The 27,045-nt window shown below is 46.8% G+C and overlaps 1 pseudogene; it reads right to left on the reverse strand.

Annotated features, from left to right (window-relative positions):
• Positions 1-4,960: 4,960 nt before the first annotated feature.
• On the reverse strand, positions 4,961-25,122 carry LOC129045040 (uncharacterized; annotated as a pseudogene).
• Between the last annotated feature and the right edge of the window lie 1,923 nt (positions 25,123-27,045).

A 27,045-nucleotide genomic window follows, 5' to 3' on the forward strand; every position in this document is an offset into this window, starting at 1 on the left:
CCCATTCTCTATTTCTGTATGGATTTCTGTCTACATCTGGACTTGCTCTTCTATTACATTTATCTGTCTGTCCATACATAAACAGTTACTACACTGTTTTAATAAATGAAGCTTCATAACTGAATTGCCTTTAATAAATGGTATCAGCTCCAATACCAATTATAGCAGAAAACATGTTCCCCTGTATTAGGTATTTGAGAGCAAGATGGATGATCTGGGTGCTCGAGCTGAGAGAGTTTCTTTCCCTATGCCAGGCCTCCTCTTTACTCTTAGAGAAAGGTACCCCATTTTATAGATACAGAAAGTGAGGTGAGGTCAAGGAAAGTCAGTCCCCAACTGTGCCAGCTCTGAATTTTGCAGGGTTTAGGAGCACCCAACCTCATATGCCCATTTGTGGATGAGAAAACTGGTTCTGGGTGGAGATAGGGACATGTGGAGAAGACAGATCTGATGATGCATTATCACTCAACCACTCACTCATTCACCACTTCACCCCAGCACGGACTGACTGTGTGCTCAGGCCAAGCCCTGCATTGGGGCAGAGAAGGGGCTGCTCTGTCCCCTGGGATCTCACGGTGGGCTGGAGGGAAAGGCGAGGAAGCACTGAGGGACAGGAGGATGTGACTCTGGTGGGAATAGAGGGAGGAACGGGGCTGTGGGCGCCCACAGTGGGGCCTCATGGTCTTAGCCTAGGCCCCCCTTCCAATGCTGAAAGTAGGGCGTGTGCCCAGGACTTTGCAGCAGGAGAATTATTTCGAAAAGTGAATCCAGGGAGCAGAGTGAGGGTCTGAGAAAGTAACAGAGGAGAGAAAAGCTAAGGGTTTACTGCAGAGATGACCACATTGAAGGCAACTGAGGCTTAACTCAGTGTGATCTCTAGGACAGCATCTAGAAAGTGCATCACGGCCAGGTGTGGTGGCTCACACCTGTAATTCCAGCACCTTGGGAGGCTGAGGCAGACAGATCACCCGAGGTTGGGAGGCTGAGGCAGACAGATCACCCGAGGTCAGGAGTCTGAGACCAACCTGACCAATATGGTGAAACCCCGTCTATACTAAAAATACAAAAATTAGCTGGGCGTGGTAGTGGGTGCCTGTAATCCCAGCTACTCGGGAGGCTGAGGTGGGAGAATTGCTTGAACCCAGGAGGCGGAGGGGGCAGTGAGCCGAGATCACACCATTGCACTCCAGCCTGGGTGACAGAGCGAGACACTATCTTAAGAAAAAAAAAAAAAGAAAAAGAAAGAAGGAAGGAAAGTGCATCAGATTGTGCATGTCTCTCTCTCAGTGAAAAAGAGAGAAGCATTTAACTCCACGTTCCTGTCTCCATTGGTTGAGGGCTGTCCTGTGGGAACAGGGCAGCAGTCCACCAGGGATGTGTGGATCTGGTGACAGCCAGCATGCATGGACTGTTTGCCAGAGCTGTGGCTGGAATCTGGAGCCAGGTGAGAACAGATGAGGCTGGACAAAGGGGGTCTCAGCCTGGTTCCCAGGTATGGGACTTGACGGCCACCTAGCTAGCCAGGATGGGAAATGCAGCAGGGACCAGGGCGGCTAGGGAGGCTGCTCGGGGTCCCCACCCCACAGAGGAGGCAAACCTGAGACAGGGCAGCCCTTTCCCCTGGAAGTCCTTGCTTCAGTGAGAGACCCAGAGGCTCCACACAGCAACCCAGCCACAAGGGAGGCCTACGTGTCCCCATGTGATGGGCTTTCATGGCGCTGGGCCCCAAGGAGGTCACGGCCTTCGAGTGCAAGAACTCCTCCTGGCTCCTGAGTCCCAGGACTACCTGCCTTTGCTGTCCCCTCACCCGGGCCATCTGCCCGCCTCCACCTCCTGCAGGCTCACCGCTTTGTTCCCTGCTTTCTCTTTCTCTGCTTCTCTCTGCCTCCCTCTTTGTCCTTCCTTTGTCTCTTTCTGTGACCCTGTCTTCAACAACTCTTTCCCTTCCTCTATTGTGCTGTTTCTCTGTGATTCTCTCCACTCCCCTCTCCCTGTCTCATTCCTCTCCATCTCTCTTGTCTCCTGTCTCCATTCCTCTCTTCTCTTTTTTTCTCTGCTTTTCCCTCCTTGTGTGGATCACAGGCCAGGTCTCTGGACATCTCCCACCCTCCAGCTCCCTTGGTTCTCACTGTGAGTCCTTCTATCTTTGTCTCTTCCAGCTTTCCTTTTCTCCCCCTGGGCCCAAATCAACTTCTCTCCATGACTCCATCCTCCCATCTCCATCTCTCTCTCTCTCCTCACCCTCCACCTTCTCTCTCTCTCCCTTCTCTCTTTCTCTCACTGTTTCAACCCCTCTCTCTCTATCCTCCTTGTCTTTCTCCTCCTCTGTCCTTCCCCTCCCTCTCTCATCCGTTCTCTCTCATCTTCTCTCTGCCTGTTCCATCCTCCGACTGAACTCACCCCTGCGTTCTCTACTCCTCTCCAGTCCTGCTCAGTGAGCCTCTCACCACCGATCTCTGCCTGTCACACAATTTAAAAATTACAGGAAGACTGTGGGGGGCACAGGACTTATGGAGAAATGTCTACACCCAGCTCAACTTCCCTTAGAGCCGCCTGGAGTTTGTGCTACTGGGGGCAGCTGGCTCAGTGGGGAATGGGCTCTGACAAACCCTGAGTCTCTGCGAGGCTCCTCACGGGCTCCACAGCCGCTGCTGGGCCCTTCTATTCCCTGTCAGAAGTTGGCCACCTCATGGGGATGTATTCCTGTCTATCTGCTCACAAGGCACCACTGGCAGTCACTAGGAGCACAGTGACTCTTTCTAGAATGAATGAGCACAACCTCCACCCATGGCTGGATACAGGATATTCCCCCACCCCAGAAGCCCCCCTCAGGCCCTTCCCAGTCAACACTACCCAAAGGGTAACCCTGCTTCTGTGTCCAGCAAGGCAGTATCTGCCTGAGTTTGAATAGTGTATGAGGAGTCACACCTGGTATAACCTGGGATATGAACTGGTCCTCCAGGAAGCGGACATCCAGAAAGATAGGACTGCAAATGTTTAAGGGAAACACTGTGGAAATGAGAGAGAGAGAGGGGGAAGCACAGGGCATGGAGCATCAAATATGGTAGAGACTTTTCCAAGATATCATGGCCCAGGAGACTCTTCAAATTTCAAAATTGTCCTGTAAGGTAAAAAGATTTTGGTTTATTTCCAGGTGACCTTCTTTTGCCCAATATACATTTTGTCTTCTATGAAGTATCTGTGCCCCTGCTGAATACTTGTGTGTATGGCCGCATCTGTGTCTGTATGTCATGGAGAATAATTATCCACGGATCGCAGACATAAATCTCAGAGTTTAACTGTGTATGCATTTTTAGAATCTCTTCATCTCGTAAGGATCTGAATTCTAATCTTGGAGACAGGGGCTTTCCCTTATCTTTTGAAAGAGAAACTGGAAATCCCAGAACCTGAGCTGTTACACCCTAAGGTTTATTAAATGAACTTCAGTGAACATCTTTTGCTGATCTTCTGAGTGGAAATATTTTCATTTAACCAGCGGGAGGGGTGAGGCTCTACCATCTACCAGCTATTTTGCAGGATGTTTTCCTTATGAGCCTGGTCTCCCTGTCGTCACCATGACCTCATAATTGCATCATTCCCAACTCATTTCTGAGAGAGCTGGGGCTCTGAGCTCTACTGAGAGTTGGTGTCTGGGCTTAGGCAGCAAAGACACAGGGAAGGGGAAGCATTTTGCATGCCAAGGTAGGGAGATGCAAAGCTGAGAGTTGTGGGTGGGAAGGAGAGGGTGCTGGGGATCAGAGGAGGTCAGAGCAGCTCAGGATTGGCTTTGAGTTTCCGGCCAGAGTCGGCCTCGTTCTGAAGGCCAAGGCCGCAGCTCCACTGAACCAGACCCATCCTCATTGTTAGTCTCCTTAGGCCATGAAAACTCAGGGAGACAGGTTCCCCTGACAGAACCAAGTTAAAATTTTCAGACCTCTAGGCATTCATTCACCCTGATCCAGAGCCTTCACACATCCAGGGAAAGAATCATCTTCCTACCGATAATGGACTAAAGGCTGTAGGGCAACAAGGAAGTGCTGGGGAGAATTCCCTGTGCACACTGTGCTATCTGAGCTCCCATGGCAGCTCTGTGTGGCCCTCACGCAGCCTCCACGCTCCTGCTCATGCTGCTTGCCTGGCTAGGAGCAGCCTTCCAGCTCTACCTGAGTTCAACAACCCACGATGTGACACCTCCCTGCTTCAGCTTTCTCTTCCACAGCCTCCTGTTTACTCCCAGGAGATTCTGTCTCCTCCTTCTGCACCCTGTGTCCCTTCACTTGTGCTTCCATTGGGGTGGTCAGAAGTTCTGTGACCTTCAGTGTGGGTCTCTCTGCTGCAGGACACAGGATGCCCTGCCAGTCAGGGATGGGTCTCATCCCTCACAGAGCTGGCCATATGGCCCAGGTTCCACACAAGCCTGCAAAACTTGTATTTCTAGCTTCTATAAATAATATCTGGCTGGGCACAGTGGCTCACACTTGTAATCTCAGCACTTTGGGAGACCAAAGTGGGCAGATGGCATGGCTCCAGGAGCTTGAGGCCAGCCTGAGCAACATGGTGAAACATGGTCTCTACAAAAAGTAAAAAAAAAAAAAAAAGCCAAGCGTGGTGTTGCACACCTGTAGTCCCAGCTACTCTGGAGGCTGAGGTGGAAGGATCACCTGGGCCCTGGAGGTGGAGGTTGCAGTGAGCCAGGAGTGCACCCCTGCACCCCAGCCTGGGTGACAGAGCAAGACTCTGCCCCCACCCCTTAAAATGAAAAAAACTCTTTCCTCATCTACAGAAGATACCTGCTGCCAAGGTCATAATGAGGAAATAATGCAACTGACTTGTAGTCTCAGAAACTTGAGCAAAGTGACCACATCCTCAGCCAGTGCAAAGCCCTGCAGTACAATCTGTGACATTTCTATTCATTCAAAAAAGGAAAGATGAATCCATTTTGCAACTCAGTTCATACTGTTCAGACAAACATCCCAAGTGGTACATGTGGAGGTGGTGGTCGAGGTCCTACAGGCCACAATGGGTAGGGGAGCTGGTTGAGGTCCTGGAGGAGTCAGTTCAGATAGCAGAGGCCAGCCAAGTGGAGGAGGTGGCAGATGTACTAGAGGAGACCCTGGTGGAGGAAGTGACTGAAGTCCCAGGGGCCACAAATGGAGATTATTGAAGTAGCTGAGGAGATTCATATGAAGGTGGTTATTGAGGGGCCAGATGCCACCCAGGTAGAAGGGGTGGCTGAAGATCCAGAGGTTACTAAGTGGAGATTTAGTCGGAGATCCCAGAGGCCTCACAGAACAAAAAGGCGAATGACGTCCCAGAGGAAGGCAGCTACAAAAGATGGATGAGGTCCTGGAGGGAAGGCACATGCTGGACTTGGATGAGGTCTGGCAGGACCAAGAGCTGCAGGAGGTGGATGAGATCCTGGAAGACAGACACATGTAGCATGTTGATGAGGTCCCAGAAGACTTACAGCTCCAGAAGGTGGATGAGGTCCTGGAAGACCAACAGCTGCAAAAGGTGGATGAGGTCCCAGAGGACCACCAGCTGCAGAGGTGGATGAGGTCCCGGAGGACTGACAGCTGCAGGAGGTGGATGAGGTCCCGAAGGACAGATGCATGCCGCGGGTCGATGAGGTCTTGGAGGACCAACAGGTACAGCAGGTGATTGAGGTCCCGGAGGATTGACAGCCGCAGGTGGTGGATGAGGTCCGGAAAGACAGGCAGCTGCAGCAGGTGGATGAGGTCTGGGAGGACTGACAGCTGCAGGAGCTGGATAAGGCCCCGGAGAACAATCAAGTGGAGGAGGTGATTGAGTTTTCAGGGCACTCTATAGGGCAGAAGGTGGCTGAGTTCCCAGAGGACAGTCGAGTGGAGGTGGTTGAATTCCCAGAGGACTCTCCAGTGGAGGAGTTTGTTGAGGTCCCAGAAAACCTTCAGGTGGAGGGAGTGTTTGAGTTCCCAGATGATACCCAGGTGGAGGAGGTGGTTCACAGCCCATCAATGGTCCTGAAGGGCCAGCCATGAGATCGGGCAAGTAGGGCCATTCTGAGAAAGGATGAGGCTTCCCTGCAGCCACATTGACCTGCAATTCAGGAGGAGAAAATGTTTTGAAATATATGAATATGATGGACAAAAACACCAAAACCAACATAAGCTGCACTTCATGCCGCAGGTGACAGTCCGTTGCACCTTTCCCTCCTCCAGGTTTCAAAATGGCAGCATCAGTGCCATAAAGTCTCCCTTCAACTGAGTCCTGCCAACGGCAGGGGAATGAAGAAAAGTCGTGGGGACAAACTGCTATCCCCACACGCCACTCTGTCTGGAAATGTAGGCAGGCTGGGGGCCTGTCCCCGGGAAGACAGAGTCATAACCCAGTAACAAAGAAGCATGTTTCTGACACAGGGGTGTCTATGTCTATCCTCATTCCTCCCTCACCGCCATTACCAGAGCATGTTCCTTGCATCAGATAAACAGAGAGAAAGAGAAGCATGAAAAGCCCATTGTCCACACATGAGTCGCAGCTGCTCTTAAGAGAATGGCCTCCAGGCTTTTCATGTGCTGTCTCTGATTCTCAGAAATCTGCAAGGTCAGTGTGACCACCTTGCTCCAAATCTAAGAAAATAGAGGCTCCAGAGGAAGGAGAAATTTCACCTAGCATCACACAGCTTGCAAGAAGCAGAGTGGAAGTCGATTCCAGCTCTGCATGCAAGACTCTCTCGTCCCCCTTCTGCTTCCCTTCTTGACAAAGGGTCTTCCTTACTTTGGAGGCGCCATCCATGGGCACAAAGAGCTCTGGAGAGATGGGGATTCCTGAAGAGCTGCAGGGGAACTGGGAGAGGGTTTTCTGACAGAATAATCCTACATACAGATATTAGTTTGGCACGGCTATCATATTTCTTTAACTGCTAGGCAATACCAAATTTTAAGTGCACCATGACATAAAGAATAATTTTGTCCATGGAAAAATGAGGTGGGAATTCTCAACAACAGAAACAGTTTAAAAATGTGTTTGATTTCAAGTGTACAAGTCCCATCATGTGTGATCAGAGGATTCAGCAGCTGTTGAAGCTACAGAGGCCACACGAGAAACAGCTTAGCTGAGCATCATTTAAAGCCTTCATTGGGAATTGTCTCTGCAGATAATGAGTGACGTTCACTCTCCACTACCTCACAGCCAGGGCATATTTTCTATTAAAATATGGAACCTCTGACACTTAGAATACTAGATCAAGGGCAACACTGGGTGAGGGTAGGGCCATTTTTGCTCAACACAGTTAACAACAGAGATGGGACTGTGATGAATTATGCAATTGACTTTGCCAAAGAACATTCAAAATTGCACAAACCACATATTAATGTTGGATCAATGAGTTTTAACTTCTGGGATTACAGCAAATATTCTAAAGGTTAATCACTTACCTTATAGCAGAAAAGAAAATCACAACAACGACAAAAAGAAACCCTACATATTTTGGAAAGGGGACCCCACACCATCTTGAGTAAAAGGGATCGGTCAGAGTCTACTGGGCCATAAGACCTACCACAGTGGAGTTCAATGGCATCCTCTCATGTTATTTCTGGAAACAGAACAGTGACAGCCCTGCAGCCCCTGGCCCTTAAGCATTTATGGCTTCTGGAGGTGCCACCAAAGAAGACCAGCTGGAAATGGAGAAGTCTGAAAGCTCATGGGGAAGATTTTGCTTTCAAAAAAGTCCAGATAGAAAAGGCACCACAGAACCCAGAGAGCAGAGGACAGGCCAGGAGAGGGCGCTGTAGGAAAAGACAAAAGTGTCCTGAAATAGGCAGAGGGAAAATGACCCCAGCATTTACCTTTGTCTTCTCTGTGTCTTCAGGTGGGACAGAGCGGCTGTTCCTCATGGGAACCGAATGAGGTCCTGAATCTGCTAAGGGCCAGAGAAGGGAACGGGCCTTAATCAGGTTTGCATGTTCTATGCTGAATGAGAAACCCTCCACACCCTCCACTGCCACCTCACTCTCTTTGCCACCCTCTGGGCCTCATCCTTGAGGAAGACACCACAGAGCCCTCATCCAGGAGTTTTCTTAATTCTCTACTGACTGCGGACAGGCCGGGCTCTAAGCAGCTGGAAATGAGCTCTAAATCAAAAGTTCACTGTACATATCAGAGGAATTCACTCATTATGTGAGCACAGACTCAAAATTAAAATAGGAATAGCCATGGATGGGAAGAATATCAATAAACCCTGGACAGAAACAGCACTCTCTCCTTTTCTTCAAGCCATAGGGGCGTTCAAAATTCTGTGGATTTATAGTTAATCTAACCTCCATATCTGACCAGGTATTAGCAATATTTATGAACAGAAATGGACATAAAGAGACTAGCAGTCATGAGAAAAGGTAACAGCTACAGAAATTAACTGGAAAGTTTTAGGGTTACACTTCAAATGTTAGAGGAGTAAGATGACATAGAAATTTAATTTACTAATGAAGCTTTATAGTTTACCGTAAACAATTTAAACAAACAAAAACAATGAAGGAAGCTCCAAAAAGTGTAAATAAATGCTTCTTTAAGAAAAGAAGAAATATTGATCCATGAAGACATAGCCAGAAAATTTCTGCTCCCATCAGCACATATGGCTCCCATTGTAAAATGTTATTGGTGTTACTTTTCTCAAATGAAAATAAATAAATAAATAAAGCCTTCCCACTGACTCAAGGTTGGAAGGAAAGCCGGCCCATTTGCCTTCTAGGCTCATCCCCTCAGTTAAAAGTAACCAAGTCATCAGGGTGGAACGATGTCCACAGTCAGTGGAGGGGCCTGAGCTCCGCTATTCACAAGGGACCAGCCAAGAGCCATTCAGCTGTGGCACCTGAGAAAAACAGGGTCCTGACACTTAAGCCCTCACCCCCAAAAGGAGAAGCAGGGTGTGTGGATTGTGCAGCAGAAGTTAAGCGGCTGCCTTCACAGCGAGCTCCTACTTCTCCAGAAAGGGTTCTCTAGCCCCAGCCGTCCTTGGGCTGCCTCCTGACTCAAGTGTCTCTCCGGCACTCCCTGCTTTTCCATCATTTCCTGTCTTGAAGACAGAGAAAGAACTGACCTGAAGAATTAAAACACCATGTTCTTTACTAGACACTCAAAGCTTCATCTTAAAACAAAAACATCCTTAAAATTTGTCCATCACAATCACCTACCTGTGCTGCTTGCAGGCAGCCTTCCTCTCTGCTGTCTTCCTCTGCAAGGCTTGAGTACAGGACTGTGGGGAGAAAAATACATCCATGTCCTGACTTGGCAGACTAGGCCCAAAAGCAAGGAGGGGAAAAAAAAATTTTTTTTTAAACTTACCCATTTGTGGAGGGCCTTTCTTGCAGCAGAAGGGGCGATCTGAAAAAGCCAACACATGAGAAAGTGTATGTTGACAGATTCTAGGGGCAGTGGCATTGTCTTGATGAGCTTAAGGATCCTGCAACTGCAGGAAGGAAGGCTCCTTGCCTCTCATCTGTAGGAGTCCTCTACCCACCGCCGCAGCTCTTGTCTGTCTTGAATCGTTTTTCTATGGTTTAGAATCACTTTCATCAGACAAAGCATCATCTTTAGTATGATTTTAAATAATCTGCCATGTTCCTGTTGTCCTCACAACCGTACCCTTACACAATCTATCTATACATAGAAAATGTCTTTCACATGGCTATAAAAGTACAGTATGATCAAAACTGTTGCTGTAATGCTTCCTCCTCTTTTACTTAATGCCTGCTGGGTTCTGAGTTGACAATTTCCTTACCCATTTTCAGTATGTCCCTAATTCATCCTTCATTGGGCATCTTTTATCATAAAGCTCTATTCTCCTGGAATTAATATCCTTGCCATATTTCACAGGGCAGAAACAGCTGAGCTTATAAACAGGCACAGTCCTTTTGAAGGATGGGTTGATCCTACAACAACACACTTTCCTAAGGATGATGACAACTCACACCACCCCAGAATGGCTGGTATGAACTGAGTTTCCACACAGTCTGGCTGGCATTGCAGTCAGGAGATGTTCAGCTACTTCACATGTTTTGAACACTAGTAAATCTTAAGGTACTTGTGTTCTCTTGTGTGAATTCTCTCTCTCTCTAGGTATCTCTTCTGACCATTTGTTTCCATTTCTGTGTTAACTGGGTCTAAACATTGTACAAAGATTTAAAACAAAACACTCCAGCGGAGCTTCCCCAAGAGGCTGGTGTCGGTTTCTGAACCCACTTGCAGGTGGGTATTTTTTCTAGAGCCAATTTCATGGTTTCTTCCACCTCTGACAGCCGCCTCTCCTTTTCTTCCCTCTCATGTTCTTTCATTCTCAGCTTCCTGAGTCAAGAAGGGAAAGAAATGCATGCACATGATCCACTGGCCCATGTGGGATTCCTTCTTCCCTTCCGACATCTGAAGGCCGTGATTCAAAGGTCCCCTGACAACCTTCCCATAAATGAACCAACTGATCCTCACAACTGGAGGGAGAATTAACACCTTCCATGGAGGGACAAAGAAAAAGCACACTCTGGCCTGCTGGCAAGTCACCTGTCATTTCCAGCTCATCTTCATCGCTCTGTATTCCTACTCTTTAGTAAATATGAACTATTAAAAGCTTCTATGAGATGTGCTGTGTGTGCTTCTAGGGTCAGTCTTGTGGCGGACACAGCGAAAGCTCATTTTAGTTCAGTATGGAAAACCAGACCTCACCAGCTCATCACAACTAAACCCATAAGGACTGAGCAGGGGATCGCTCCTCGTCTGACTCCTCCTATAGGGAGACCTGATTCTCCATCAGAGGCTGATGCCAGAACCCAGACAATCAGCCTCAGAGAGATCCTTCCAGGACATGCTGTCATTAGCCCTGCGGTTCACTACTGCACATGTCCATGATTCAGGACTGGAACTCTTCTCATCGACTTTAAAGATCCTGGTTGAGAGAAAAGGCCAATCTGAGTGCTGGGTGCATCTACTGAATTGGAAATGATCGAATGGCTCTTTAGTCAGTCAGGGTGTTGTCCTGAAAATAGATGACAACTGCAAACCATCCTCTGGTGTTGAGTGACTTTAATAAGGTTTGGTTCACAGAGAGTGAGGGCAGAAAAAGGAAATGGCCTGAAAAGGTGGGTTTGCTGTGTTGCCCTCACACTACTTGATTCATGCTTCTGACTCTAAAAATCTCACTTGATACTTGATTTCATATGAAAGACGTGTAAAATGCCAAGAACTCTAGGAAATGGGGACAAACACACTTCAAAGAGAAAGTTCATGCACTTGCTTCTGACCGCCCAAGGCACCCTTCAGCACATGCTGTCTCGAGTGGCCCGAAGCAAGGAGTTTGTTGTGAGGTGCAGAGGATGCAACGGGAGCAGGGTCCTGTCCCCACCCTAAAGGAGTTCACAGTTTAATGCTAATGAGAAGCCAGTGAGGATGTCACTACTCCTGCTGTGCACTTGGGAACTAGAAACACAAAACCTGAATCTGGAGGGAAACTAAGGAAGCATTCTGCTCTGGAGTAGACATGAGTGCATGTGCAGCTTCTGATCTCCCATGAGAACAATGGGGACATGGGGCAGAATCTAAAACCCATGACCATCAAATTGCTAACATGGCAATAAAGAGACATGAGGCCAAGACGGAGAAGAAGGAAACCCAGGATGAAGGTCAGCCTCACATATGGGGCTCATTTCCCTGAGTTTCATCACTGAATTCCAGAAGGGACTAACTGAGATGCAAAGAAGCAGAGCAGCTTTTGCACCATGTGCAGGATTAGATGGAAAACAAGTAGATTGAGGGTCTGCCAGTGAAGGTGACCCCTACTGAAGTCCACTGGTCTTGGTTGGGACCCAGAAGAGTCACATGCCAGGAATAGAGGTGGACAGGAAATACCCTGACCTTTGTAGGGACTGAACCTCACTGATAACCTCAATTGCTGATGGTATGGAAGGTGTCTAGGTGTGCTAGGACCCCTGACCATCCTCCAGAAATAGACGCCCATCTTTTCTTTTCTGCAGTGAGCTAACATGCTAGTAGGCCTAAATTCATTGCTAAATATTTTTTTAACCAGTGTCCAACATTTAGCAAAAAAGACTAGTTATGTGGCAGGAAAAATACAATGTCATGTGATCAAAAGCTAAAAGACTGTGAAAATGAATCCAGAGGTGACCCAAACATTGATTTTTTTTTTTTCTGAGATGGAGTCTTGCTCTGTCGCCCAGGCTGGAGTGCAGTGGAGCAATCTCAGCTCACTGGAAGCTCCGCCTCCCGGGCCCACGCCATTCTCCTGCCTCAGCCTCCCGAGTAGCTGGGACTACAGGCGCCTGCCACCATGCCCGGCTAATTTTTTGTATTTTTAGTAGAGATGGGGTTTCACTGTGTTAGCCAGGATGGTCTCGATCTCCTGACCTCGTGATCCGCCCACCTCAGCCTCCCAAAGTGCTGGGATTACAGGCGTGAGCCACCGCGCCCAGCCAAGCATTGAATTTAACAATGCCAGTATCTGGACCTGCTCTTCCCCCTAAAACATTACAATCAAATATGTAGGAAGAGAAAGGAAACACGAAGATTAATCAAGCAGGAAGGACAAGCTCAATTTTGCACCCACTGAATTTGCCACAAATATTGTGGAAAATATTCTCAGGGACATTGCAGTTGTCTACTTTGGTTGGCACATGGTTCATACAACAGTATTTGTGTCAGTGAACATCTTACTCTTCCTCAGCAGTCTTTCTTTGCCCAGAGATTTCGCAATGACTGTCGACCTTCATCATCACCTTTTGGACTTCAGCTTGCACTTTAGCTTCTGTAGATCTCCATGATGTAGAGAAGTATTTTAGGTCCATTTTAATTCCTGGAAATGATAAAATCCTTTTATTTGAGTGCACACAAGTGGACCTGAGCCCTTGGTTAGCGTGTAGAGAGAAGGGGAGAAACCTGAGGGCCAGAAGCTGTTCTTTCCCTTAACAGGGCAAACTCATTTCCACCCTATGGGGACTCTGAAAGATAGCATAACTTTCCTGGGTACTGCTGTTGGACTTCCAGGCTTTCCCCTGTAAATCTGTGGATCTGTCATTTATATTTCGTGACTTTAAGACAGACTTGAGAAAAGACATCTAGGAAACAATAATTGAACAATGATGTGAATATACTTCACACAGCTGAACTGTACATTTCAACAAGGTTAAGATGGTAATTATCACGTTATACATATTTTACCACAGGTTAAAATGTTTCACAGGTTGAAAAGAAAGCAACTACCTTCAGTTCTCTGAGTTCAAGAATTTGTAGCATTTCACCCCCTGCTCCTTCCTGATCTTCTGTGGAGCATCTTTTTTCTGTCCATGCTCTACTCAGAGCCCACTTTCCCTTCCCTGACACCAGCTTCACTGAGGCTGGTTGGAACCTAACACAAAACATTCTCAGTAATGACTGAATTCCCACAAAGAATTCCATATAGATGGCGTATGAGTTGAATCTTCTAAGACATTAAATATTTGTTCTCTTCTTGGCTAATATGCAATGCAAATCCTGTTGCAGATGTGCGTCATATACCTCTGAAATTCCTGATGTATTCAATGAAATAACATCTTTAAAGTTCTTTATGGAATGTTTTTTTTCTGATTTCTTCACATAGGATAGAAGAAAAAGAACACGCACTAGGAGTTCGATAGAAGCAATGGGTGATCTAAAAAGATGAAAGAACAACCGTACGCCCCACAGCTACTGCTAGATTTTATGGGGAAAGCAGCTGGCCCAGTTTGCAGCTAGGAGAAATGTCAAACACGTGAAGAAATGAGAAGCAAAGAAACACCGTGAGGCATGAATGTTTCGTGGCACCCATGATGCCCCGGCTTGTGAGATAATGGGATAGAGGAGTAGATAACAAGGAGAAAGATGAGAAGGTGCAAAGTGGTTCAAGTCAAACAGCTCAACTGAACTTTTCTTAATGGAATATTTAAAAAGTGGTACATTAAAAAACTTCCCCCAGTTCACATCAAAAATTCTCTCTTTAGGACTAAGTTGGGTAGAGACTGTTCAATGTGCCTAGATATCTTCAGAACTCATATATTTTCTGTTTTCTATGTATCTTGAAGGGCAGTGCCAAATGATGTGTAATTATCTAGGTTGTAAAAATAAAACATACTCCCTCTTCCCCTGACGATAAAAAAGCATTGTGGTATTAGTACTTTTTTCTTGGATCATCGTTCAGAAGATGTTTAAGCCCCTAGATACCCAAACTTTTACTGTCATGAACAGCAAGAGAAAACGTAGAGCTCAATTTACTCAATGGACAAAAATGCTCAAAAGCCAAATTATGGCACAATTTGGCAGCCACATTCTTACGAAGTACAGACTTTTGACATACTGATCCCTCTCCAGTGGCAACCAGGAACATGTACTTTGAATGATGCCATTCGAAATGACCACTCATTACTCCGCCCAGACACACTTTTCATTGATTCTTCAGAGGGCAGTTCCAGGAGATTCTCTGGGGCTTTCTGTGCATCATGAGACACACTGCAGTTCTGCCCTTCACCTTCCTGCAGTTTGTCACCTCTTCCTCATGATCTCAGAGGAACTTTGTCTCAGGCCAACTGTTTGTTCCTTGGGCTCTTTCATTTCCCCTAAAAATCATTTGCTGCCCTGCCTACCTCTCCATCTCCCTTTTCCCTGAGAAAAAGGTGCTCGTTAAGCATCAATCATCTGGCCCTTCTTGCAGTCTCATTTTTTGGCTGGCTCCCTTATTTATGCCTGTTAATAAGGTTCTATGTTTTCCTTCTGTTAAGCTGTCTGTTGTTAGTACATTGCTGCAGTGAACCTTTAGAGAGGAGAGTGGAAGTTTTCCTTCCACCCATACAATAGAACTATAAAACAGAAAAGTTGAGAAAGAATTTCTTATTTAAGTGCTGAAACTTTATACTCCAGTTTTTGATAAAGAGCAGAGGGGTTAAAAAAAAAACCGTATTTTTGACCAAAAGGTCTGTTGACATTCTATTAAACAAACAAACTTATTTAATTTTTTAATTAAATAGGTTTAATCAAAAATTTAAAATTTTTAAAAAAATTTAAAAGAAATCTGCCATAATTTAAATGGCAGAGTTTTCATAATTCCTATGCTAATAAATCATTTTCCTGTTTTTTTAATAAAACCCAATATTCATAATGAAGTCCGGAACCACAAATTGTTTTAAATAATTTCTTATTTATGATTACAAGTCTACCTCTAGGGGAAGTCAGTATACTCACACCGAGGCTAGTTTTCCAGAAGAAAATGGCAAGTGTAGAAATTCCCAGGGACACAACAATAATAATAAGCATCCAAGGAATTCCAGAAAAGTCAGGCCCGGGATGAAAATGCTCAGGCAGAAGATTGATGATACGGAATAATAATAGTTGACATAATGAGAAGGCTCAATGACATTTACAATATTTCAGTTACAAAGAATCATCCTTAGAAACCCTCAACCTCCTCCAAGAGCTAACCACACCCCTCAGATATCCCCGGGAAAATCCACTGCTTCAGGAAAGATTGGAAGTTTCCAGTCTCATGTTCCTTGCATGGCTGGTAGTGTATTTAGGCATGCAAATGTGGGGTGTCTTTTTTCTTGGTCTGAAGCAGGGATGTTCAATCTTTTGGCTTCCCTGGGCTATATTAAAAGAAGGAGAATTGTTTTGTGTCACACATAAAATACGCTAACAATAGCTGATGAGCTAAAAAAAAATCACAAAAAAATCTCAGAATGTTTTAAGAAAGCTTATTAATTTGTGTTGGGCTGCATTCAAAGCTGTCCTGGGTTGAATGCCCTCTGTCACCCATGGGTTGAACAAACTAGGTGTAAAGTAATTATATTTTCTTTAAAGTCATTTACTTATTTTTTAAATTGACATAACATTGAATGTGTATTTATCATGTATCACATGATAAAAGAATCTCTCTGGATCCCACTTCTCTCTTGAATTACATGAATCTTTGCAATTTAAAGAACATAAGTAAAAACAAAAATACAATTAAGAGATGACTTCATTCAGAAGTAAGTATCAAATTTTAGTGCTTAAAAATAACCAAGGTGGAGGGTGGGTGCAGTGGCTCATGCCTGTAATCTCAGCACTTGGGGAGGCCGAGGTGGGTAGATTACCTGAGATCAAGAATTTGTGACCAGCCTGGCCAACATGGGGAAACCCCATCTCTACTAAAACGTACAAAAATTCTCTGGGTATGGTGGCAGCTGCCTGTATGTAACCACAGCTAATTTGGGAGGCTGAGTCAGAAGAATTGCTTGAACCCAGGAGGCACAGGTTGCCGGGAGCCAAGACCACACCACTGCACTCCAGCCTGGGCAACAAGAGGAAACTGTCTCAAAACAATAAATAAATAAATAAATATTTAGAAATTTGTGTTACATTGGCCGGGCGCGGAGACTCACGCCTGTAATCCCAGCACTTCGGGAGGCTGAGGTATGCGGATCATGAGGTCAGGAGATCGAGACCATCCTGGCTAACATGGTGAAACCCCATCTCTACTAAAAATACAAAAAATTAGCCGGGTTTGGTGGCGGGTGCCTGTGGTCCCAGCTACTCTGGAGACTGAGGCAGGAGAATGGCGTGAACCCAGGAGGTGGAGCTTGCAGTGAGCTGAGATCACGCCACTGCACTCCAGCCTGGGCAACAGAGCAAGACTCCGTCTCAAAAAAAAAAAAAATTTGTGTTACATTATTTGTAATATATCAAAAAATATGTCCACATTGTATGATGGAAAAATGAGAAAAATATAAGAAAAAAGTCTTAAAGTTATAGATGAAAATATGATATAAAGATATGCTTATATCTACACAAAACTGAGAGTGGACAGCTGCTATAACAATAATACCTGGGTTATATTCCAACAAAAATAATCACAGATTGTTGTTTAGCCCAAGTTTCTAAAAACACTTACTTTTGAAAATCAGTGTTCACTTTGCTGCTGACACAGTGCACGTCATGTCATATTTTCAAAGCCAAAAAGAATTTGCATAACAAAGTCTTTTTGGAATCTTTATTAAAACTGCGAGAATTGAATTTAGTTAAAAATACAACACTGGCCGGGCACGGTGGCTTACGCCTGTAATCCCAGCACTTTGGGAGGCCGAGGCGGACAGATCACGAGGTCAAGTGATCAAGACTATCCTGGCCAACATGGTGAAACCCCATCTCTACTAAAAATACAAAAATTAGCTGGGCACGATGGTGCGCACCTGTAGTCCCAGCTACTAGGGAGGCTGAGGCAGAAGAATCACCTGAACCCGGGAGGTAGAAGTTGCAATGAGCCGAGATCGCGCCACTGAACTCCAGCCTGGTGACAGAGCAAGACTCTGCCTCAAACAAAACAAAACAAAACACACCAAGTAACCAGTAACAAGAGTTCACCTTCATATTTTAGAGCATCGCACCTAAAGCAATCAGTAGCAACCTTGGAAATCTGCATGGAAAACAATATAAATGTTCTAGAATGTATGGCCACCACCACAAAAGGCACACATACTATTTTACAAGCACTAAATTTACAAGTATTGGGGAAGAAAGTAAATTCAAAATGTAATTCAGACCAATGCACACACCAAGACTCAGTTTTGTGCAAATAAAACCTCTCTAGAAAGCAGTCTTTGACCTCTGTAGCACTTTTGTCTTCAGCCTCACAGTGGAGGTGAATGCAGCCTGGGCTCCTGGGAGGGATGCACTGTCCCTGAGGAGCCTCTGTCTGAAAGGGAGTAGGGGCTCTGGGCACAATGGTTAAAGATGTGGATCAAACACACAAGAAGGATAAAGGCCATCTTGTCATTGACCAGGAACTCATCCCCCGTCTTGGGCACTCTTGTCACACCTGACAACTATCTGGTTGTAGGTTATCAGTAGTGGGCTCCTACCTAGATTAGGTCCAATGGGGCCAGTAAAAGCTTAGGTTCTGACAGTCGATGGCCATGAGCAAGGGCGAAAGTAGAAAATGCAATGAGGAAAATGTATCCAAGTCTTCAAAGGTGAAGTAGGGAAAGAGAGTTTAACTGATCTATGAAAATGCAGCCAGGTAAAGGGGAAACAATTCCAGCAAAGATTCTCAACACATTTCCTCCTTCGTAGCCTCAAAAGAAACAACATTCTTTGATTGGAGGGATTCATGTGGGGTGATTCTGCCTCGATGCAGTGGTTGCTCCACATCACTAGACTTTCCAATCCCTTCCTCAGAATCTGGTGCATGCCGGTCAGAACAAATATTCTCATCTCCATAAAAGCGCCCTCTCCTGAGTGTAGTGGAGAGGTTTTATAATGTGAGGGTGAAAACTTTCAAAGTAGAAACCTGTCATTTCTTTATATTTGGACAATCATAAGCACTTTAAGGCCCTTTCTGGTTTGGGTAAGTCAATGATCTGCACAAGACACATTTTACAAAATAAAGGACAATACAGTCCTCATTCACATCCTGGTCATGTCACTCCTAGTGACTCCTGCATTGCAAACATCCCAGCAGGGAGCAGCCCTTTATTCTTTCATCTGATGAGCTTCTTGGGCTCCCATACACTGATTGGACACAGACGCCCTGGAGGCAGCTCCCAAGAGCAGAAGACACGGATGACCCAGAAGTTCCTAAAAAGTCATCAAACCAGATGACATAAAACTCAAATTACATTTCACTTTTGTTTTGTTTTGTTTTGTTTGAGACAAAGGTCTCGCTGTCACTCAGGTTGGACTGCAGTAGGGCAATCTTGGCCCATTGCAATCTCCACCTCCTGGGCCCAAGCTATCCTCACACCTCAGCCTCTACACTAGCTGGGACTACAGGCACGTGCCACCAGGTCCGCCTAATTTTTTTTTGGAATTTCTGTTAGAGACGGGCTTTCTCTATGATGCCCAGGCTGGTCTCAAACTCCCAGACTCAAGCGATCTGCCCCCCAGGTCCCCTCAAAATGCTAGGATTACATGGGTGAGCTGTGTAATTTCATGCCGTGTGACACAGCCCAAGGAAAAGGAAGAAACCCCGCAGGTCCAGCATCTACTCACATGGCTGGATTGATGGTTGGGAAAGCAGGAGGAGCCAAAGAGCAGTCACCTCACTCGCATGGTGTCCTCTCAGGGCGCCCTGAGGCGGCCAGGACAGAGGTGGGGTGGCTTAGGGTTGGGGGGGGGAGGGAAGGGGAAGGGGATGGGGCGGGATCGAAGTTGGGGAGGGGGAGGGGGGAGGTGCGAGGGGAGGGAAGGGGAGGGAAGAGGAAAGGAGGGAAGAAGGGCTGTTGGGCACCTGGAGGAGGAGGAGGAGAAAGGTGTCTGGGAAAGGATCCAGTTCAAACTAAGTCCTCAAGCATTGGTGGGAGGCTCAGCTACAGGTCAGGGGGAAATTCGATCAGCAGAGCCGCAGGAGGCGCGGGGCAGAAGAGCAGGAGGCTCAGGAGCAGTTGGAGGGAGACCAGGGCTCTCGTTTCTGCCAACCCTTCTCCTGTCTGGGCGCTGACTAAGCAACCCTGGGACTTTATACTCCCTCTCCACCAATCCCCGGCCTTGGTACGTGGTCCCTCACAGTGGACATTTCACGTGTCAGCGTGTTCTTCCAACGCCCCCTCCCCCACCTGAGCCCCCCAACCACCATCCCAAGGACAAGTCCTCTCTGGAACCTTTGCAGACCTTCTGATTTCTGGTCTTCCCCAACGCAGCTTCCTTTCCCTGCTTCTGGGCCGCTCCTTCCTTCTTGAGCTCTCAGGGTTCCTCGTGGTCAATCCTGGCTGCAAAACATGAAAAACAAATGATGGCAGGAAGGCCGGAAGAACCTCATAGACAAGCAGGGTGGGAGGCTCCACAGCCCCCTCTCAGGAATTCACGTACTAAGCAACAAAACACCAGTAGGATGTAGAAGGTCCGAATAGTAAACCATTTCCATCACATCCATGTAACCATCCCTCCATCATTCTTGTATATTGGGAATAAATGTTGGAGATACATTCATTTAAAGCACATATGGTACACTTAAATTTTAAGCAAAGTGGTACATTTACAAAAATTAACCCTACTTATTTTGTTCATCAAGCAGATCTCAATCTATTTCAGAGAAATCAAATCACAGCATGTTTCTGATCATATAATTGTGCTAGAAGTCAATAATAAAAAGCTAACCACAAATTCTCATATGCTTGGAAATTCAAAGTGCCCTTATAAGTAAGATACAAACATAAAAAATAATCCAAAATGAAACAAGACTGCCTTTGCAATGATAAGATCATAATATGGCAATAAAATGTCTCCATCTGGCCTGAGAATTCCACTTGCGGCACAAGGTTGTGTGGTCTTAAATCATCCTCACCCACCTAGACATTTTAACATCTGAAATGGGGTAATGATGTCACTTATCTATGTCATCTTACTGTCTGTGACCGTGGACTTTAAATTTTGATCCCTAATGAGGGGAAGAAAACCAAATTGACTCTCATGATTGACCTCCCAGGGATGTTCAAGGAATCTGTGTATTTCAAGAGACAAAGTTCATCAGCTTCTCTCCTGGGGGATTTGGCTGCAATACCCAGAGGGTTTGGCAGCACCAGGAGTGATGGATGGGGAGTGTCAAGCAGGTGGGCAGGACCCAGGGCCCTGGTGACCAGGATAGACACCTCAACTGGCCATCAGCTTTCCTGACCTTGTCCTCAGCTAAACTTCCCAAAGGCCTTCTTCTGCGTGATCACATAGAGTGTGCCCAAACTCACTCAGGCTTCTGGCAGCCTAAAACCACTGCTTTAAATCCCTTCACTATTTATGATGACATGAAGTTATTGTAAACAGGAAATATTCTATCACTGTTCTAAATGGAAAGTCAATGCCTTTACCATAAATAGAAACCCTAAGAAACAAGCAAAAACAAAACAAAAACAGGGACAACAAAACAATGGAATTAAATTCTATTTGTGTGCTGTCACCTGCATAAAGAGCCCCAGATTTGGGTTGTCTTGGTTGTAAAAGGAAAGACCAAGTAAGGGGAGTTGAAGTCAGATTAGCCCAAAAGTGAATGGGAGACCCGTGATGTCCATGAAGTGTTGCGGGGTCACCTTGATTATAGCCCAAGCAGAGAGAGGGAAAGGAAGGAGAAGCGAACAGAGTTTGGGCCCTCGGACAAGAAGTCATTCATGTAACCAGGAAACACCTCCCCAAAGCCAGAGTCAACCTCCCTTGCAGGTGGGCCCCTCATGGTCCCTTGGAGGCTTGGCCAGGAGCCCTTGGCAGGACAAGCCACCTTGGGTGTGGGACAAGCTTTGCTGGTGACCAGCTGTACAACCCTGGGCTGGATTCCTTCTGTACAACTGGAGTGCTAATGGCTGTGTGCAAAGAATGTCAGAAGACAGCAGGAAGTGGTTGAGCAGCTGTATACCTGAGCATTGTAACCTCCCAGGGGCATGTTTCTGTTGGGAGAAAAGCTGAGTATTGGGAGAGAATCTGAGGCAGGGCTTGCATGTCTGCTAGACTTGCTGGCTCCTTGCTTCTAGCACTCCCGTTATCTCAAGCAGCCATATGTTTCTCATTCACTTGATACACTGTTTCCTTTCAACCCCCACATCCTTACCACCTGTTTGTTTGAGCACCAATGAATAGTGTGGGCTCCCAGAGCTCGGAGACTTCACAGCCTCCACACTGGGGATGGGCCCGTGGTCCCCTTTCTCTCTCAAATTGTCTTTTTCTCATTCCTTTGACTCCATTGGACTTCATCGCCCCCACGACCTGGTGTTGGGTTTGATCACCCCAACATCTTTCTTCCCAGAACTGGCATCTTGGAAGGTCCTTGGCCACTAAAGACAGTAATGATGATAAAAGCAGCCCCTCTTGTCGCCACTGTGCTAAGCATAGCACTTTGCAGGCATCATCTCCTGAGATCCTGAAGTACTATCACTGTCCCTTTGCACAGATGGGGATGTAGGTTCAGAGTGGTTGGGGGAGAAGGTGTATCCAGGCAGAGAAACAGATCTGGGGGAACTTGATTCTCAGAGGGGACATTAGGAGAAGGGGAAGCTGGGGCTGGAGACTCTCCAGGAAGATGGGGCCACAGAGATGCTTTGCCTAGGACCCAGCGTTGCCCTGGTCAGCCCTGCTCAGATGAGGTCCAACCAGGTGGCTGTGTTCCCAGCCCAGCACCTCCACCTGTGAGGGAGGGTCGGTCGTTGCTGTGATGATGGTGATATATCACAGAATGTTCCTCGTAGCATTATTGTGAGGCAGAGAGTGCCAGCCCACTCAGGCGCAGGGCGTGGTTCTGGGGGCACATCTGTCTTTCTGTCTTGACCTCTAGATCTACTAAGCACCATGCAACACCCCCACTCTAAGCATACCCCCACAGGGTCCCCAGCCCAACCTTGCGCCCCTTTTCCCAGAGTCGCCCAACCCTGGCCTCTCTCTGGCATCTCAGGGCCCAGGCACAGCCCTTCTGTAGGCCCTGGAAGGGGCACATCCCCAGCCCTGGGTTTGAAACCTGGAAAATACTTTCTTCCAAGAGAGCTCAGGAGGGCCAGGTCATGTCTGGGTCTGTTCTCTCCGCTGGCCCCAGGAGTGCCCTCTGGAGTGCCACCTCTGGTTGTACTGTGGGCTGGGGTCTGGGAGTGTGTGCATGTTTGGGTGTGTAAATCTGCATGTATGCATCTGTGCGTCTGAGTGTCTGTGTCTGTGATAATGTCTCTGTGTAGCTATCTCTGGGTGGCCCTGTGTTTTTCTCTATCTTTGTATGCATTTGGGTGTCCTTTCTTCCTGAATGAGTGTGTGTTGGTTGTGCAAATCTGTGTTTGTGTTTCTGATTGTGTAATGTGTGTGTCTCTGGCATGTGTGCCCCCTGTGGGAGTGTCTGTGTATACCTGGCTTCTGTATCTTTGTGTATGCGTTGAGGTGTGTGCATGTGAATTTGCTTCTCCTTTGGGTGTCCCTGATTTTGTCTGTATTTGTGTGTTTATGTTTCTCATAGTGTCTGTGTTCTACGTCTGATTCTCTGCCTCTAGGTCTGTGCCAGTGTGTGTGTGTGTGTGTGTGTGTATGTATGTGAGCGCGTGCGTGCGCACGTGGGTGTCCATTGTGTGTAGAGTCAGCCCTGTGGGGCTGTGTCTCATAGTCCTGTGTGTGTATCTGTGTCCTCCTGGTGTGTGTGTTTATGTGCCTGTCCATGGGCCATACTCCTGAGTGCCCAGGTGAAGCTGGGGCGGTTCTGTGCCTCTGTGTCTCTGTGCTTGTGGTATCTGTTTATTTCCCTGTGAGTTTCTGGGCTTGTGCACCTCGGAAGTTGGCAGTCACAGAGAGGCCTCGCCAATGCTGACCTCCAGGGGTGGGTGAGAAAGGGACAGTATGTGCTTCTCTCATCTCCAGGCTGGGCCTTTTCTGCCCCTGCTTTTCTGAGCTTCTGGTGGCCCCCTGGTGGTCCCTCTTAGGCCCCAAGGAGGGATGGCATGAAGGGTCAGGACACAGGACTCCAGGCCAGGGGTGTGAGGAGGACTCTGGGTCGCCGGAGAGAGTTATACTGAAAGAAGGAAGATTGTCTGTTGGGGGAGGATTCCGGGCTGGAGGGAGCCTGGGCCCTGGGAGGGTGAATGAGTGGGGTCCTCTAGGAAGGGCTCGGGGACAGAGCTCCTGGGTCACTCAGAAGGTCTGATGTGTAGGTGCCTACAGGGGATAGCTAGGGGCAGGGGTCCTAGGCCCCAGGCAGGGCTAGAGAGTGCTGGGTGCCCAGAGGCTGAGGCCCTCACTCACACATGCCAGGTTTAGGCTGGGGCACAGGTGCACATGGACACTACTGGGGGACACAAAGGACCATTGGGTTGGGGAGGCAGAGGTGGTCTGGCAGGCAAATATAGTCCCCAAGCCAAGGCTGACCACTCTGGATATCTGCCCTGCTCCGGCCTTCCTGGGGCCTCACTCCAGGGCACAGGCAGGTGCCTGGAGCCACATGGAGCACACCTCCTGGACCCCTGTGTCCTGGCCATTGAAGGGTGCCTAGGGCTACCCTGAGAAACTGGTGCCAGGAAGGAGAATCTGGTCCCAAGATATTTCAGGTTGTGGATTAGGGAGAACTACAGAGGGAGGGCATTTAACATAGGTTCATTCCCAGAATAAATGCTCCACACAGGGTATTGTTGAAATTAGTATTTTATTACCTGGAACTCCAATCTGCATACTCACCTGGGAAATTCTAAAGACACAGAGAGGACTTGGAGGAAGCAGAGTAACTGAATTTAATTTAAAAGAACAAAAACAGGCCAAGTGCAGTGGCTCACGCCTGAAATCCCAGCATTTTGGAAGGCTGAGGCGGGTGGATCATCTGAGGTCAGGAGTTCAAGACCAGCCTGGCCAACATGGTGAAACTCTGTTTCTACTAAAAATACAAAAATTAGCTGGGCATGGTGGCAGGCACCTGTAGTCCCAGCTACTCAGGAGGCTGAGATGGGAGAATGGCTTGAACTTGGGAGGTGGAGGTTGCAGTGAGCCAGGATTGCGCCACTGCACTCCAGCCTGGGCAACAAGAATGAAACTCTGTCTCAAAAAAAAAAAAAAAAGAAAGAAAGAAAAAGAAAAGAAAAACATTGGAATTGTGGCACTCCTGATACTTTTCCAAATCAATCCTCCCAATGTCCCATCATCACCCCGCCCTAGTGGGGAGACTGAAGTGGCCAGGGATTTGCCAAAGGTGCCAGTCGGTTCCGAGTTCACTGCTGATTACATCTGACCAAGCTCCTTTTCCGAAGTCCACCTTGTTTAATCTTTCCAGTGACTGTTTTCGGCAGCTCCGGGACAAACTCCACCTGGTTAAGGATAAGGGAAATCCACAGTGACTTAGTCCTGTTGTCATTTCCTACCAATTCCCTACCCTCCTCCTCTGCCCCTCCACAGTCTCCCACACAGGCTGATACCATATGGTGGCCTTAATGGAATCCACCGAGTGTGTCAGGTTCTCCCCTTGGCCCCTTGAAGGTGGATGTAGCCATGTGATTTGCTTTGACCCAAGAGCTGTGAGTGGAAGTGAAGTGTGTCACTCAAGACAGAAGAGTTGGGAGCCACTGAGACTGGCCACCCTCTCCTCCATCTCTTAGAGAAGCTGACAGATGGAGGCTGCTCCTTTATCCTGTTGGTGGATGAGGGGACGTGAAGCACAAGGCCCAGCAGAGCCATGGTGGACGTGCCGCATGAGCAGGATAAGAACCTTCAGTGTTGTAAATTTCCATTGTCTGGGGCTGTCCACTGTACCTACAGCGATATCTAGCCCGTCATAGCAGGCATGCACCATCTATTTCATGCTCTGTGAAGCAGACTAGCCTACCCTCAGAACATGAACTTGTTGTCAGACACACACAGCTTTCAGTTTCAGCCCTGCCTCTTAATGACTGCAACCTCGGGCATTTAACTTTGAGTCTCTGAGCCTCAGTTTTGTTTATGTAAAATGGTTTGCTATGCTATCTCAGGTTGAGGAGAGGATTTAATGAAATAAAAATCCATGTAAAGCATTGAGCCCAGGGCTTGGCACACACCGTGAGTACTCAATCAATGTTAGCCATGTAACTTCATAATGTGTATTGATTGTCAATAGACAATGCAGCAAAGTATTACAAAGAAGGAAGTGTTAACTTTTTGGCATATGTATCTCTTTGCACTTTATTTTCAAACAGATAATACCACATATACTTTTTCACAGTATGCTTTTTTCTCTTAATATGTGTTGAGATATATGTTAAATACAAGAAAACTGCATCATTATTTTAAATTGCATGATAATATTCAATTTTATGAAAACCTTATTCATTTCTGTATTGTTTAACTTTTTGTAGGTTGCACAAGGCATTGAATTAAAATAATCAGAATGCATTGCATTCATAAAAATATCATTCCATTAATTTTTGTTATATGTATGTATATATATTTTGAGTTGCAAAACAGAACATATTTCTTCCTATGAATCATGTTAGAAAAAGTTTGGATGCTGCCGATTTGGATTTCTTTTTTAATTTTTACAGGATTATAAATAACCTTTTTAAAAATATCCTTGGGCACTTGTCTGATTTTTGTCTTTAGGTTAACATGCCAGCAATGATTCCTTTTGGGTTTGTGACACAAGATAGCAATTTCCATCCATATAAATCAACTATGCCATCCCATCCCTAAACCAAATTCCTTCTTCTGCAGAAGAAAAAGCCAGTACTGTGACTGCCTAAGCTTCCCCTTGCACAGCCACCCTATGAGACGTGGGGCGGGAGCACTGGGAGCTGTTCAGGGGCACCAGACCCCTTGCATCTGCCTTCACTCACTTTCCTTGGGGATGTGCATGAGACTGTCACTGACTTTACATGCTGCTGCAGCTCCTTGGTCAGGTGGGCCTTGTCACGGTGTGTCTAGAAGTGGGTTCCTTCTGGTGGGATCTTGGTCTTGCTGACTTCAAAATTGAAGCCACGGACCTTTGCAGCAAGTGTTATAGCTCTTAAAGGTGGCACTGACCCAAAGACTGAGCAGCAGCAAGATTTATTGTGAAGAGCAAAAGAACAAAGCTTCCACAGCGTGGAATGGGACCCTAGCAGGTTACCACTGCTGGCTGGGGTGGCCAGCTTTTATTCCCTTATTTGCCCCTGCCCACATCCCGCCGATTGGTCCATTTTACAGAGTGCTGATAGGTGCATTCACAATCCCTTAGCTAGACACAGAGTGCTGATTGGTGCGTTTTTACAGAGGGCTGATTGGTGCATTTACAATCCTTTAGCTGGACACAGAGCACTGATTGGTGCATTTACAATCCTTTATCTAGACAGAAAAGTTCTCCAAGTCCCCATTCGACTCAGGAAGTCCTGCTGGCTTCACCTCTCAACCAGACAGAAACTGTGGGGTCAGGACAATAAACACCTTCACCACCTGCAGAACAAGGGCAGAGGCTTATGGTGAGTGTCAACCTATTACATAACTTAAAAAGTCAATATTGGTCAGGTGCAGTGGCTCACACCTGTAATCCCAGCACTTTCAGAGGCTGAGGCAGGCAGATCACTGGAGGTCAGGGGTTCGAGACCAGCCTGGCTAACATGGTAAAGCCCCATCTCCACCAAAAATACAAAA

The sequence above is a fragment of the Pongo pygmaeus genome, chromosome 8 (genome assembly GCF_028885625.2).
Source record: "Pongo pygmaeus isolate AG05252 chromosome 8, NHGRI_mPonPyg2-v2.0_pri, whole genome shotgun sequence".
Taxonomy (NCBI): Eukaryota; Metazoa; Chordata; class Mammalia; order Primates; family Hominidae; genus Pongo; species Pongo pygmaeus.